Source organism: Ovis aries, chromosome 15, assembly GCF_016772045.2.
Source record: "Ovis aries strain OAR_USU_Benz2616 breed Rambouillet chromosome 15, ARS-UI_Ramb_v3.0, whole genome shotgun sequence".
In the NCBI taxonomy this organism is placed as follows: Eukaryota; Metazoa; Chordata; class Mammalia; order Artiodactyla; family Bovidae; genus Ovis; species Ovis aries.
The window spans coordinates 46,092,779-46,108,251 of NC_056068.1; the positions used below are offsets into that span (position 1 = coordinate 46,092,779).

General features: G+C 40.6%; 1 protein-coding gene and 1 pseudogene across 3 annotated transcripts in view; both read left to right on the plus strand.

The window, feature by feature from the left end:
- Positions 1-15,473, plus strand: part of MRPL17 (mitochondrial ribosomal protein L17) — a 127,065-nt gene that overhangs the window by 83,578 nt on the left and 28,014 nt on the right. The window lies entirely within an intron of this gene.
- LOC132657876 (histone-lysine N-methyltransferase SETMAR-like) lies at positions 345-10,066 on the plus strand (annotated as a pseudogene).

Here is a 15,473-nt window from a genome sequence, read left to right on the forward strand (position 1 = left end):
GTGGCCTGGCTAGCTATAGTCCATGGGGTCACAAGTCGGACATGTCTTAGTCACTAAACCATAGTGATAATTCAATAAGAAATGTTTCTGTGTATTAAACTGTAAGAAAATGCTTATCTCCAATGGAGCACTTTTGTGACTTTTCACATTATTTGAGCTATAGAGTCATGATCAGAAATAAAAAAGAACATGCTGGTGCCAACCAAGGACCTGAGAGAGGAGAAAATCTCCACTCTACAAACCTATACCTTCTGAAACAATGACTTATGCTACGTTCTCAGAGCTGATGATCTGAAGGAATCCTGACACAAAGGAAAAGGTCACTCGTGTCTGACACAGGGCCATTCATTGGCTTCCCTTTGAGAGTACACTCTCTACCCCTCCACAGCCTGTATAAAAACATACAGTACAAAGAAGAACAATCAAAGGACTAGGATCTTCGGAGCTGGGAGACAGGAGTTTCACTCTGCTATCTTTGTGCCCCAAGCATACTCTTCAGTTTCAGGTCAAATGACCATGTCTCCAGAAGAAATCATGAAACAGAAAAACTGTATAGAAAGCAGATGTTCTTGACTAGATGGATTTTCCTTTTGTTCTTTAAAAATAGTCTCACTGAGAGTTGAAGGAACCTCCGAATAGGATAAAGTTGAAATAGGGATAAAACAGAACGTATGCACAATACAGCACCTGTCTCTGACATCACTGCGTCCTTGCTAACTGTGCCATGTTAACGTTTGTTCAATGCTTTTCATATTTGTTCAGTAAGTCCATTAAAACTTTCAGCTAACAAGCATTATAATTAATTTTTATTTTCAGGCAAAATTCTTGTGTATAAACAAATATTTTTTTTTACCAGTGCCTCAGGCATTTAAGTAGAGTGATTACTAAATGCAATTCTGAGACAGTGTCAAGAGTTCCCTACAAAATGGCTAGACATAAGTTGGAAATGAGGGTAGATGGAAACATATGAATGCAGTTTTCTGTGTTAGTAGTGGAGAGTAAAGTGCCATCTAGGTGGCTCAGAATCAAAGTGTCATTGGGTTGAGGCCAGTGAGGGAGATCTTAGGAACACTGGAGTAGGGTGATAAGAGTTCATAGGAATGAGAATCATGTAGTCATCAAAAGTGCGAGATGCCAGGCCCAGGATAGGCCACAGGGATTAGAGATGACCTGCGTTATAAGGTCATTGAAAGTAAGGTTCACATGATCAGTAGAAAGTCTCTCAGAGTCACTGAAAATGTGCATCATGGAAACAAAGGAATCAGGGGTCACCATATCAATAGACATAGGGAATTTCCAGAGTGATTTAAGCAAAACAGGGCAAATCCTGCAGGAATGGGGCTAGGAGAGTGATGGATTCTAGGACAAGACAAAGAACACAAATACAATGCGAGATGCTTCTCGGGGGCACCAATGGTGAAGAACTCACTTGCCGATGCAGGAGATAAAAGAGATGGTGAAGTTCAATCCCTAGGTTGGGAAGATCCCCTGGAGAAGGAAATGGCAACCCACTCCAGTATTCTTGCCTGGAAAATTCCATACACAGAGGAGCCTGATGGGCCACAGTCAATGAGGCTGCAAAGAGTTGGGCATGACTGAGCACCAGCACATGCTTTAAAAAAGATGGAAATTTGCACTAAGAAGATTTTCACTTAGGTCTCTAAATGAGTGAAGTGTACTACAGACTATTACAGACTAATTATTTATTTCATCTCTAAATCCATAGGGATTTAAGACAGACTTATATGTCTTTTCATTTGGAGGTGATATCAAGATTGAAGGCAAAAGGAGAAGAGGGCAGCAGAGGATGAGATGGTTAGATAGCCTCACTGAGTTTGAGCAACCTCCTGGAAACAGCAATAATGTTAGTTAACATGGAGGCTGGGGCTATCTGCTCATGATCACTAGTGTCCTCTACTCCTGGATAAGATGCTGAATTTCTCCAAGGTCCATGGGATACAGATTGGATCCTCTGCCCAACAGAGTTTCCTCACCCTTTCCACTGCTCATCCCTCCCACGGCTCACCCTGCCCACCCCGGCCACACCCCACCCCTCCCACCACCCACTTCAGCAGAGACAACTGGAAATATACTGCCAGAACCAGGAGTGAGGGGAAAGTCAAAGAGCTTACCCTGGGATGTCAGCAAAACAGGTCAGCAAACAGTACACTGTCAGGTCATTAAGTGTATGGGGGCATTCTGAAGACTCCACAAAAGCACAGCCACAAGCAGCAGCTATTGTATATTCAACAGCTAAAACAAATCACAAATAGCACCAGCTGCCCTTCAGCTCTCATCCCTCAATCCAAATAATAAGAGTAGGAAGAAAGGAAGTAAAGAAACGAGAAAAAGAAAACAGGCCATGACACACTTACTTCCTCCAGTTCTATGAAATTGTAAATCAGGCCTGAACTTGATGCAGGTGGTGAAAGGTGGTCAAGGAGCCAGCTTAGGATTTAATGAGAGATGGAGGTTTTGATAGTAGATAGGACTAAACTTTTTAATGCCTAAGACTTTAGATATTCTAATACCAAAAGTGACTAGAAAAGTCACCTTCCCAGGAATATTACCAGGAATGGGTGTGGGGAGAACAAAAATAACATGGTGGCAAGCAAGGGTAGAGATAAATAAAGGAATATCCCAATTATACACCACTGAGTCCTGCTCATTCAATGAACAGGTTACACACAGATGAAGAAAAATGAGGAAGTGGGGCAAGAGGAGAAATAAACTGGCAACACAGATGAGTCTCTTCTGGAAAAGGAAGGGGCTGCTTCCAGGAGATGTTTTCAATTACTTCTCATTATTAACTAGTATAATATTGTGACATAATAATAAAGATATATGCAGTCTTTGTCCAGGTTTCTGGAGCAGAGCTCCTAGAATTCTTGGAACTTCAGGAGTTACAGGGATAAGAGTAGCCTCTTTTGTTACTCCTAAAAGTCCCTGTTTAGAATACTTGAGTTTATGTTAATGAGGTGACTCTGTATGAGCCTCCTGGACAGTTTCAGGATGGAAGTTGCCTGCCAAAAAACCATGTGCTAAGAGGGTTGGAACTTTCAGCTCCAAATCCTCTCACACTTCCAGGAAGGAAACTGGATAGAGACTGAGTTAATCTGGGGTTGCCAATGATTTAATCATGCTTATGTCATGGGTCCTCCATAAACCATAAAGGAAAGGGTTTGCAGAGCTTCTGGGGTGGTCAACACCCCCACATGCAGAAAGGTGGTGTACCCCAACCTCCACAGTCACAGAAGCCCTTATATTCAGGACACTTCCACACCTCATATTATTTGCCTCTTAATCAGGTTCTTCATGTATATATTTTCTAACATCCTTTATAAGGATACATAGCTATATATCCTATATATATTTAGCTGTAAATAAGAAAAGTTCTTGATCCCCATGTGCAGTCACAGCAAATTTTCAAACTAGAAGACTCGGTCTTGGGAATCCCAAATTTTAAGACAAGTCAGATACATTGTGGATAACTAGGGACCCAATATTTGCAATTGCTATCTGAAGTGGGAGGGCAGTCTTGTGGGGCTGAGCCATTAACCAGTGAGGTCTGAACTAGCTCCAGGTAGGTAGTGTCAGGACTGAGTCAAATTGTAGGACACCCAGTTGGTATCTGCACCCAGTTAGAGAACTGTTTGGTAGGGAAAACCCACATTTTTAGTGTCAGAAGTGTTCTATGGCTTTGAATAGATTTTAGTAATTATAACTGGACTTACATTGAAGAAAGTAGGGAATAGCACTAAACAATTCAGGTATGACCTAAACCCATCCCTTATAATTATACAGTGGAAGTGACAAATAGATTCAAGGGATTAGATTTGATAAATAGAGTGCCTCAAGAACTCTATGGATGGAGGTTTGTGAAATTGTACACCGGGCAGTGATCAAGATCAGAGCCAAGAAAAAGAAATGTAAAAAAGCAAAACTGTTGTCTGAGGAGGCCTCTCAAATAGCTGAGACAAGAACAGCAGCTAAAGGCAAAGGAGAAAAGGAAAGATACATCCCCCTGAAGGCAGAGTTCCAAAGAATAGCAAGGAGAGATGAGAAAGCCTTCCTAAGAGATCAGTGCAAAGAAATATAGGAAAACAATCAAATGGGAAAGACTAGAGATCTCTTTAAGAAAATTAGAGACACCAAGGGAACATTTCATGCCAAATGGGCACAAAAAAGGATAGAAAGGGTATAGACCTAACAGAAGCAGAAGATATTAAGAAGAGGTGGCAAGAATACACAGAAGTACTAGACATAAAAGATCTTAACGACCCAGATAACCACGATGGTGTGATCATGCACCTAGAACCAGACATCCTGGAGTGCTAAGTCAAGGAGATCTTAGAACAAAGCTAGTGGAGGTAACAGAGTTTCAGCTGAGCTATTTCAAACCCTAAAACATGATGCTGTTAAAGTGCTGCACTCATGGTGCCAGCAAATGTGGAAAACTCAGTATTGGCCACAGGACTGGAAAAGGTCAGTTTTCATTCCAATCCCAAAGAAGGGCAATGCCAAAGAATGCTCCAACTACTGCACAGTAGGACTCATCTCCCTCACTAGCAAAGAAATGCTCAAAATTCTCCAAGCTAGGCTTCAACAGTATGTGAAACAACACCTTCCAGATGTTCAAGATGGATTTAGAAAAGACAGAGGAACCAGAGATCACATTGCCAACATCCACTGGATCATAGAAAAAGCAAGGGAATTCTAGAAAAACATTTACTTCTGCTTCATTGACAATGCTCAAGTCTTTAGCTCTGTGGATCACAACAAACTGTGGAAAATTCTTAAAGAGATGGGAAAACCAAACCACCTGACCTGCCTCCTGAGAAACCTGTATGCAGGTCAGGAAGCAACAGTTAGAACGGGACATGGAACAACGGACTGGTTCAAAATTGGGAAAGGAGTATGTCAAGGCTGTATACTGTCACCCTGCTTATTCAACTTATATGCAGGGTACATCATGTGAAATGCCAGGCTGGATGAAGCACAACCTGGAATCAAGATTGCTGGGAGCAGTATCAATAACCTCAGAAAAGCAGATGATACCACCCTCATGGCAGAAAGTGAAGAGGAACTACAGAGGCGCTTGATGAAAGTGAAAAGGAGAGTGAACAAGTTGGCTTAAAACTCAACATTCAAAAAAAGGAAGATCATGGCATTTGACCCCCAGCACTTCATAGCAAATTGATGGGAAAACAATGGAAACGGTGACAGACTTTATTTTCCTGGGCTCCGAAATCACTGTGGATAGTGACTGCAGCCATGAAATTAAAAGATGCTGGATCCGTGGAAGAAAAGTTATGACACACCTAAACAGCATTAAAAAAAAAATGCAGAGACACTACTTTGGCAACAAAGGTCCTATAGTCAAAGCTATGGTTTTCCCAGTAGTCATGTATTGATGTGAGAAAGTGAAGTTGCTCAGTGTTGTCCGACGCTTCGCAATCCCATGGACTGTAGCCCACCAGGCTTCTCTGTCCATGGGATTTTCCAGGCAAGAATACTGGAGTGGGTTGCCATTTCCTTCTCCAGGGGGTCTTCTTGACCCTGGGATCAAACCCAGGTTTCCTGCATAGCAGGCAGACGCTCTACCCTCTGAGCCACCAGGGAAGCCCAGTATTATGAATGTAAGAGCTGAAACATAAAGGCTGAGCACCGAAGAATTGATGCTTTTGAACTGTGGTGTTGAAGAAGACTCTTGAGAGTCCCTTGGACTGCAAGGAGATCCAACCAGTCCATCCTAACAGAAATCAATCCTCAATATTCATTGGAAGGACTGATGCTGAAAGCTCCAATTCTTTGGCCACCTGTTGCGAAGAATGGACTCATTGGAAAAGACCATGATGCTGGGAAAGATTGACGGCAGGAGGAGAAGGGGACGACAGAGGATGAGATGGCTGGATGACATCGACTCAATGACATGAGTTTGAGCAAGCTCTAGGAGATGGTGAAGGACAGGGAAGTCTGGTGTGCTGCAGTCCATGGGACTGCAGAGGCGGACACAACTGAGTGGTTGAAGCACAACAAAATCCATTTGGGATGTCAAGAGCATTATTACCTCCATCTTATTTCTTTGCACATTTCTTTTGTAAAATATTCTATTCTCCCTCTTGACAATGAATGCCTTTCACACACTAAGGGAAAGTCCTATTCATGCCATCTTCATCCGCATTCTGATCTCCAATTTTGTTGTGCCTGATAACGACAAACCCTGTGCTCTTTTCCTTCACCTCCAGACTCTAAGCCGTTCATGTTTAAGGAAGTCTGATGATTAGAGGGAAACAGACTGGTAGAAACTGCCTGGTCACATCACATCATACTGGTCTTGAATTCTCAACATCCTTATTTATTTCACAAATCCCCTTACCATCCTGAGGAATGACACTTTTGAAGCTTGATCGTACATTCAGCACAATTTACAGAGCACCTATTATGGACAGCGTACTCTGACATTGTACCTGTCAGAGTACACTGCCCATGAACTACCACTATTAGTTTCCTATTGCTACTGTAACAAATTACCACAGATTTGGTGACTTAAAACAACAGGTTAATTCCCTGATAGTTCTCGGGGTGTTATGTCCAAAATTGGGTCTTATGGGGCTAAACACAAATTATTGGCAAAGCTGCATTCCTTTTGGAGGCTCTAAAAGAAAGTCTGTTTTCTTGCCTTTTCCAGCATCTAGAGGCTGCCCTCCTTCCTAGGCTCACAATCTCCTTCCATCTTCAAAGCTGTCAGTGACCAGTCAAGTTGTCCCCATGCAACATCACTCTACCTCTGACCCCCATACCTCCCTCTCATAAGGACCCTTCTGATTACATTCATCACAACTGGATAACCCATAATAGTCTCCCAATCTCAATATCTTAGTCACACCTGAAAAATTCTTTTTGACATGCAAAGCCATATATTCACAGGTTCTGGGGATTAGAAAATGAATATCTCTTGGGGGGTAGTCCTTTATTCATTATATCACACCTCCTCATAGAATGAAAGAGAAATAACTCTTGGAGAGTCAGGAGGCTATAAAAGCTGTGATTTTTTTAAACCTATTTTTAACTGAAATACAAGAGTTATACTACCAAAACCAACAACAACAACACAAATTACACATGTACAGCTCATGGAATTATTCCATAACAAACACGTCAATTTCACCACCACGGAGGAAAAGTTACAGAACATACCAACCTCCTAGAATCACCTCCCTCACAACATGTCCTCTTCTAATAACTATATCCTCCCTATTCCAGAGGTTCAACACCATAATGAGTTCTCTTTTTGAACAGGCAAATTGAATGATTCAGTGTAATTGTTTTCTCTCTGACTTCCATTCACTCAACAATGTTTGGGAAATTTATCTGTTACTAAATGGAGCTACAGTTGGGTTTTTCGTCATTATATAATATTCCATTATATATCACAATTCATGTATCCATTATACTACTCCAAACATTTGAATTTTCTTGTGTTTATTTAAATACTGCTGCTCTAAGAATTCTTGCACATGTCTTTTGTTGCATTTACTCACACATTTCCATTAGGTATATACCAGGAGAACAATTTGTGGGTCATAGTTTATCTACATACCCAGATATCTCTTCAACTTTAGGAGAGAATTCCAGCCAGTTTTTAAAGTAGCTGTACAAATTTAAAACATTACTAGCAAATATATGTGTGTTTCCATTGTTTCTCATGTTTATTAACACTATTATCACTCTTTTACATTTTAGCCACTCTGGACTATGTAGTACGAATAACTCACTATAGTTTGCATTTCCCTGATTGTTGCTGAGACTGGACTTCCTTCATTCCTTGTGACTATTTGAATATTCACTCTTATAAACTGCCTGCTCAAGTCTTTCATCCATATTCATTTCGTGGTGATGTCACAGTTCTTTCCATATTCTGCATGTAGGCACTTTATCAGATGTATGTGTTGCATAATGACTTCTTTACCAAAAAAAAGTACGTAAAATTGAAATTTGAATGTCAATTGATTTCTTATGGATCCAGCTCTTATTTCCAAACTTGTAACTCTCAATTCACCCAATACAGGTGCCCTCTATGCACATGAAGCAAAAATTAACAGGTATAAAGGGAGAAATGAACAGTAATACAATAAAAGTACAGGAATTTAAAAGCCCACTTACATCCCTGGACAGATGATCCAGGCAGAAAATCAATCAAGAAATATGGGTCTTACACAATGCATTTGATCAGATTGACTTATTAGAGACACAAAAAATATTTCATTCAAATAAAATACAATACATATTCTTTTCAAGTGCCCAAGGAACATTCTCAACAATAAATCATATGCAACTCCACAAAACAAGTCTTAGTATTATTAAGAAAACTATAATTATATCAACTATCTTGTCTGACCACAACTGGATAAAACAAGAATATAACCAAAAAAAAAAAAAAAAACCTAGAAAAACCATAATCTTGTGGTCTAAACAACACGCTACTGAAAAACAAATGGTTCCTTGAAGAAATCAAAGGTAAAATTTAAAAAGCAATCTCAAGCAAACTGAAAATGAAAACACAATGCTCCAAAACCTATGAGGCAGAACAAAAGAAGCTCTAACAGGGAGGTGTATAGGAATATAGGCCTACCTAAAGAAAACAAACAAACAGAACAGTCTCAAATAAACAAACCACCCTTATCCCTAGAGGAATGAGAATAAAAAGTGCAAACAAAACCTGAAGATCATAAAATAAAAATGATAAGCTTGGAGAAGAAATAATTGACATAGAGACTGAAAAACAAGTGAAAAGATCAAAAGATCAAGTGAAAAGCTAATTCTTTGATGAGACAAAATTGATAAACCTCTAGTGAAATACATCAAGGAAGAAAAAGAGAGACAAAATAAATGAAATCAGTAAAGAAAGAGAACCTATTAATAACTGGTTTTGCATTGCTCAACTTTGCTGTTTTTATATATTGGAATACATTCTTAAATAAATGTGGTTATATTGCACATCATTTAAAGCTCATTTCTTACTTTATGTTATCTTGCTAATCACATTACTTTCTATGTATTTTATATTTATTTTAGACTATGGAAATTATATTAGACAAAAAGCAAATTCTAGTAATTTTCTTATTCAAATTCAAAATGGGTTGTAAAGCAGCAGAGACAACGTGCAACATTAACGCATTTGACCCAGGAACTGCTAACAAATGTACAGGGCAGCAGTATTTCAAAAAGTTTTCCAAAGGAGACAAGAGCCTTGAAGGTGAGGAGAGTAATGGCTGGCCATTGGAAGTTGACAATGACGAATTGAGAGCCATCACCAAAGCTGATCCTCTTGACAACTATGCATAAGTTGTTAAAAGAACTCAGTATCGACCATTATATGGTTGACTGGCATTTGAAGCAAATTGGAAAGGTGAAAAAGCTCAGTAAACGGGTGCCTCATAAGCTGACCAAAATCTTAAAAAACCATTGTTGTGAAGTGTCAGCTTCTCTTATTCTATGCAATAACAACGAACCATTTCTCAATCAGATTGTGATGTGCAATGAAAAGTGGATTTTATACAACAACCAGTGATGACCAGCTCAGTGGTCAGACTGAGAAGAAGCTCCAAAGCGCTTCCCAAAGCCAAACCTGCACCAAGAAAAGGTCATGGTCACTGTTTGATGGTCCACTGCTGGTCTGATCCATGACAGCTTTCTGAATCCTAGCGAAACCAGTGGTAAATCCGAGAAGTATACTCAGCAAATTGATGAGATGCACCGAAAACCTGAAAACCTCAATGCCTGCAGCCAGCATTGGCCAATAGAAAGGGCCCAATTCTTCTCCAGACAATGCCCAACCGCATGTCGCACAGCCAACAAGTCAACTGGTGAATGAATTGGACGACAAAGCTTTGCCTCATCCTCCATATGTGCTCAGTCGTGTCCAACTCTTTGTGACCCCATGGACTGGAGCCCACCAGTGGGCTGTCCACATGATTTTGCATGCAAAAATACTGAAGTGAGTTGCCATTTCCTACTCCAGGGGATCTTCCCAACCCAGGAATTGAACCTGTGTCTCTTGCATTGGCAGGCAGATTCTTTACCACTGCACCACCTGGGAAGCCCAATATTCACCTGAACTCTTGCCAACTGACTACCACTTCTTCAAGCATCTCAACAACTTGTTGCAGAGAAAAGACTTCCACAACCAGAAGAGACAGAAAAATCTTTCCAAGAGTTTTTCAAAACTCGAAGCACGCAGTTTTACACCACAGGAATAAATAAACTTATTTTTCTTTGGGAAAAATGTATTGATTGTAATGGTTCCTATTTTGATTAATAAGGATGTGTTTGAGCCGAGTTACAATGCTTTAAAATTCACAATCTGAAACCACAATTATGTTGCACCAACCTAATAATATTGGAGAGTTTCTAAAAGACTATTTATATTCCCTAAGAATTTATTTTACATATGTATTTTTTCCTGTGGCTCTCACCCACGTCTCCTGCATTGCGGACAAATCCTTTACCATCTGAGACACCAGGGAAGTCCATAATATTGGGGAGTTTCCTAAAGTTATTTATATTCCCTAAAAATTTATTTTATATATATTTTTCCCTTGTGGAAATATGACCACAGTGGATAACTGGTAAGCATAACGCCTTTTGAAGAACTCCCAGGTTTTGTTATGACAGATTTTACTTTTTCCTTAGAACAAAGCCAGACATATGGCTTTGGCCTTTGATGGCACTGAGTTTGTAAAATTCATTTTGTCATCTTATCACATCCCACCCCTCCCTGTCATCAGAGAGCACTGGGTTGAGCTTCCTGTGTCACACAGCAGCTTCTATTTTGCACATGGTGATGCACGTGTATCAGTGCTTCTCTCTTAACTCCTCTCTCCCTCTCCTTCCCCGCATGTGTCCACAAGTCCATTCTCTACACCTGCATCTTTATTTCTATCCTGCAAATAGGTCCATCAGGACAGTTTTTCTAAATTACATCTATATATGTGTGTGTGTTACTATACTTGCTTTTCTCTTTCAGACTTACTTCAGAAGGTGTGGTACCTATATAAATGGAATACTACTTGGCCAATTTTTTGTTTTTGTTTTTTTTTTTTTTTAGTCTGTGTACCTGCTTGTTGAAGTGATCTTCAATCCTTACTATATAGTTGTCTTTCCTGTTGGGACTTTCCTTTCCCTATGACTCTTAGGTCTTTTCCATTGAAGAATACCCTTCAGCATTTGTTTCAGGGTAGGTCTATGATCGTGGAATTATTTTAGTTTTGTTCGTCTAAGTTCTTTATCTCTCCTTCTATTCTAAATGACAGTCTTGCTGGATAGAGGACCCTGGGTTGCAGGGTTTTCCCTTACACCACTTTGACTATATTATGCCATTTGCTTCTGGCCTGCAAAGTTTCTGCAGAGAAACCAGATGGTAGCTTTAGAGAGGTTCTCTTGTATATAACTTTCTCTCTTGCTGCCTTTAGAATTCTCTTTAATTGCTGCCATTATAATTATGGCATATCTTGGTGCAGGTCTGTTTGGGTTTCTCTTGTTTGGGACCCTCTGTGCTTCCTATACCTGAATATCTGTTTTCTTCTTCAGGTTTGGGTTGGTTTGAGGCCTAATTTCTTCAAATACACTTTCCATTTTTTCCTCTCTCTTCTTCTTCTGAAACATCTATGATGTGAATGTTGGCACATTTAATAGTTTCCCAGAGATTTCATAGATTGCTAACATTGTCTATTAATTTGAATTTATTTCTGCTGTTCTGATTAGGTGATTTCCATTACTCTGCCTCCCAGATCATGTGCATGTTCTTTTGAACCACTTAGTCTGCTATTCATTCCTTCTAGTGTTTTTTTTTTAATCTCAGATATTGAATTATCTAATTTTGATTGGGTCTTTTTATATAATTTAGTTCCTTATTGAAATGATCGCTATTTAGATCAATCATTTTCCCTTATTCAATTAACATTTTTATTACCAACTTCTGAAATCTTTATCTGGTAAATTGTTTATTCCTTTTTTTCTTTTTTTCCTGGAGTGGTCTCTTCCTCTTTCATTTGAGAGTAGTTCTTCTGCTTTTTTATTTTTGCTTAACATTCTCTGCCTCTGTCAATTTAGGTGAAACAGTTATTGTGGTCCTGTAGGGGTATTCTTTTCTGGAAGAACATCTATACATATTAAATGTGTCCAGTGCCTTTGGTGAGAAGCTGAATTTGACATGGACATCAGCCGCCTTTCTTCACCATGTACTGGCAGCTATCACCTTTGTAGAGGTGGGAATAGATATGGTGGAGCTACAGCCTGCAGTCTTTCTGCAGGCTATAAGAACTTCCTCGCTGCTTGTGGGACTTCTCTCTACCAGTGGTGGGGTCTGATCCCAAGTTGCTGATATGGAAGAACTTAGGGCCCGTCTTGTGTTTTCTCTGTCCCCTTAAAGTTATGTTTTCTGTCTCCCTGTTTCAGACCCTTTGCCACAAAGGGAAGGAGTGAGGAAGTAAGTGGGGTTTATGCACCTCCGGAGGTCCTATGCTCTGCCTTTGTAGGCATCTGTGTATCCATGCAGATACAGCCCATGGTTACAGTTTCCCCTGCCATAGCTACCCCAGATCTAATGCCATGTGTAAAGTGTAGAGTAAGTGGATGGAGCGTTTGCTTGGTTGGAACTGGGATGCACAGTGAGACAGTCATGAGCATCCTGGCAGCTGCACTGCAATCCGAAGTCTGGGCTGCTTGTGGGGCACTGCCTGAGTAAGGGCCAGCAATGGCCGACACCTACCCACTGGTGCTCTGCCTTGGGAATGGATGGCCTCTGCATTGCAAGGTTGAGTATTTTCCCTGGTCCTGGAAGCCCTAGGTTCTGTGCCCCTCTGTGAAGTAAAATGCACGGGGCCAGGGTGTTCACTCCAACTGGGCCTGAGGAGTATGGTGAGGCAGCTGTTAGGACAGACATCTCTCCACCCTGAGAGAGGAATGGTTCATGAGTGGAACTGAGGTTTCTGTAGCCTTTTTATCTGTTCTTCAAAGTTCTCCAAGCAGCCAATGGGGCTTGTCCCCTATGCATAGGACCTCAAGACTAGGATGGCAAGTCTGTGACTCAACCTCTTCATGACCAACAGTGGATGCCACCTGTGGGCTCTCCCTTTTCATCTGAGTTCCATTCTAAGGGTACAGGTCCCAACCCAATCACTTTTCTTCCCAACCTACCTGATAACATGAGATCTTTCTAAGAGCTTTGATTATATAAGATTCCTTCAGCCAACTTCACGTTACGTTTTAGTGAGAATTATTCCACATGTATATTAATTTCTGTTGTGTTCATTGGGAACAGTGAGCTCCACATCCTCCTACTCTGCCACCTTGATCTCTTCCAGAATACATTTCATGCTAGATCAAATAATTGCTTGAATTGGATATGTAAACAATAAACCAGGTTCAAAAATGATCCCCTAAAATTGTATCTCAAATCACATCAAATCCAAATCTCTATTTGACTAAACTAACAAAATCTTGGATCTGTTTCTCCCTCAAATATGACCTCAAGCCCCAGGAGTACCTTTAGTAATTAACAATCTCTTCTAATGCTCTCAATATTCACTGGTGTTACCAGAGTGTAAGTGAACCCCTGCAGAGTCAGCAGAGTCCACAGTTGCTGCCATATTACTGGAAGTGCTTCCCTGAGTCCATCCCTACCACTACCCTGGTGGCTACTCTTTGAGTTAGTCTTCTGACTCAGTTGCCCTTTGTCCTTTACCCAGCCATTCTGAAAATTCCTCAGGATCCTCTGCAATGGGGGCCATCCTAAATCCCCATTCACTGCGAGTTCTCTACAGTGACGCTTCCAGATCCTTCTTGGTGAATATTTATCCTGGATCCTAGAGTGCTCAATACCATCTATTATAGGAAATTATAGGCTTCCCTGGTGGCTCAGATGGTCAAGAATCCACCTGCAATGTGGGAGACCTGGGTTCGAACCCTGGGTTGGGAAGATCCCTTGGAAAAGGAAATAGCAACCCACTCCAGTATTCTTGCTTGGAGAATCCCCATGGACAGAGGAGCCTGGTGGGCTACAGTTCACGGGGTCACAAAGAGTTGGGCACAACTTAGCACAGCACAGCACGGTGTCTGGAAATGTATAAGGTTTTCCCCTTGGCTTGGTGGAGGAAGCTTCCTTGAATTCCATCTTCTGTTTTACATCCCCACAGGAGGCTGAGATGGAATTTACACTGGAGGGTCCTTTAAGCAAGATTTAAATGGGAAGAAGGGGTGGAAAGAATTAAATTTTCGAGTCGCTGCTTCAGATAAAGCACTGAAATTATCTCATTTGATTAACCCAATTTAAAATGGTAAGAGGAGAGAAAAACTGAAAGATGAAATCCAAGATCACAGAGTTAGAAAGTAATGAGAAAAAAGTGGGGACTAATGATTATAGCTATCTCTTAACTGGACAAATCAGGCCAAATTTTCAGATCCCTGTCATCTGCAAGCGTAATGCCACCTGATAATTTCCTCAGAACTCCATGTTTTCTGAAGTGAGTAGGATGGAGGTATGATCATACAACAGAAATAGGAAAAATTCAGGGTTCACAGGAGAAGAGGATGCTCTTCCTTTCTACCTCCTCCAGGAAGCAAAGCCCTACTGTTTGCAGCTGGGCATTGCCCTGAGAGGGAGAAAAGGCCACTAAAGGCGGGATCTAATGCCTCTGTGTCTTTCCCTGGTGTGATATTGTGATTTATAATAAGAAATGGATATTCATTCTCGTTCCTGACACACGGCTCCTCAAATCCTTTACTAATCACTTAACAAACATTTATCTTAAAAAAGTTTCTGGGACTTTGACATCAGACTGAGAAATGAAACAAAAAGTCTGTCTCAGCATTGGGAGTGGACCTGAGTAACAAGCAGCAGCTATGCAGTGAAATAAACTTGTTTGTGAATCTGATTTTGAGTTCATGGGATTGCTTTACCCCCTAGTTAATTTCTCATTTCCTGAAATCTTATCACATATAGAAAATGTGCTGATGTTGTGAGAATCTAAGGTACAACAGACAAAGATTCCATGATCTCTCCACAGCATAGCAATAGAGAAGACACAGGCACTGATACAAGGCCCAGCACTGAGTGCAAAAAGAAAAAAAAAAGAACTCCACTCTTATAGAAATACTCAGGTTCAAAGCAAACACTGAAGGAACACTGCAGCTGAAGACACTCTATTTGATATCTCTTGTTCGGACACATTTGTTCTTCAAACAAACTATGTGCTGGGGGAACAAAGAATTCATAGTTGAATACCTGCTTCAGGTCAAGCGCTGGGTGGGACTGATCTATCTCATTTATCCTCATTAATGTGATGTGAAGTAGCTAGTGCTACTGGAAAATCATTCTACCACTCGACTGTTTCTTACTTAGATAGCCCCCCACACACATCTAAATATAGTTAGTGACTACTAGATCCTGGACGAATGAAGCAGCACATGTT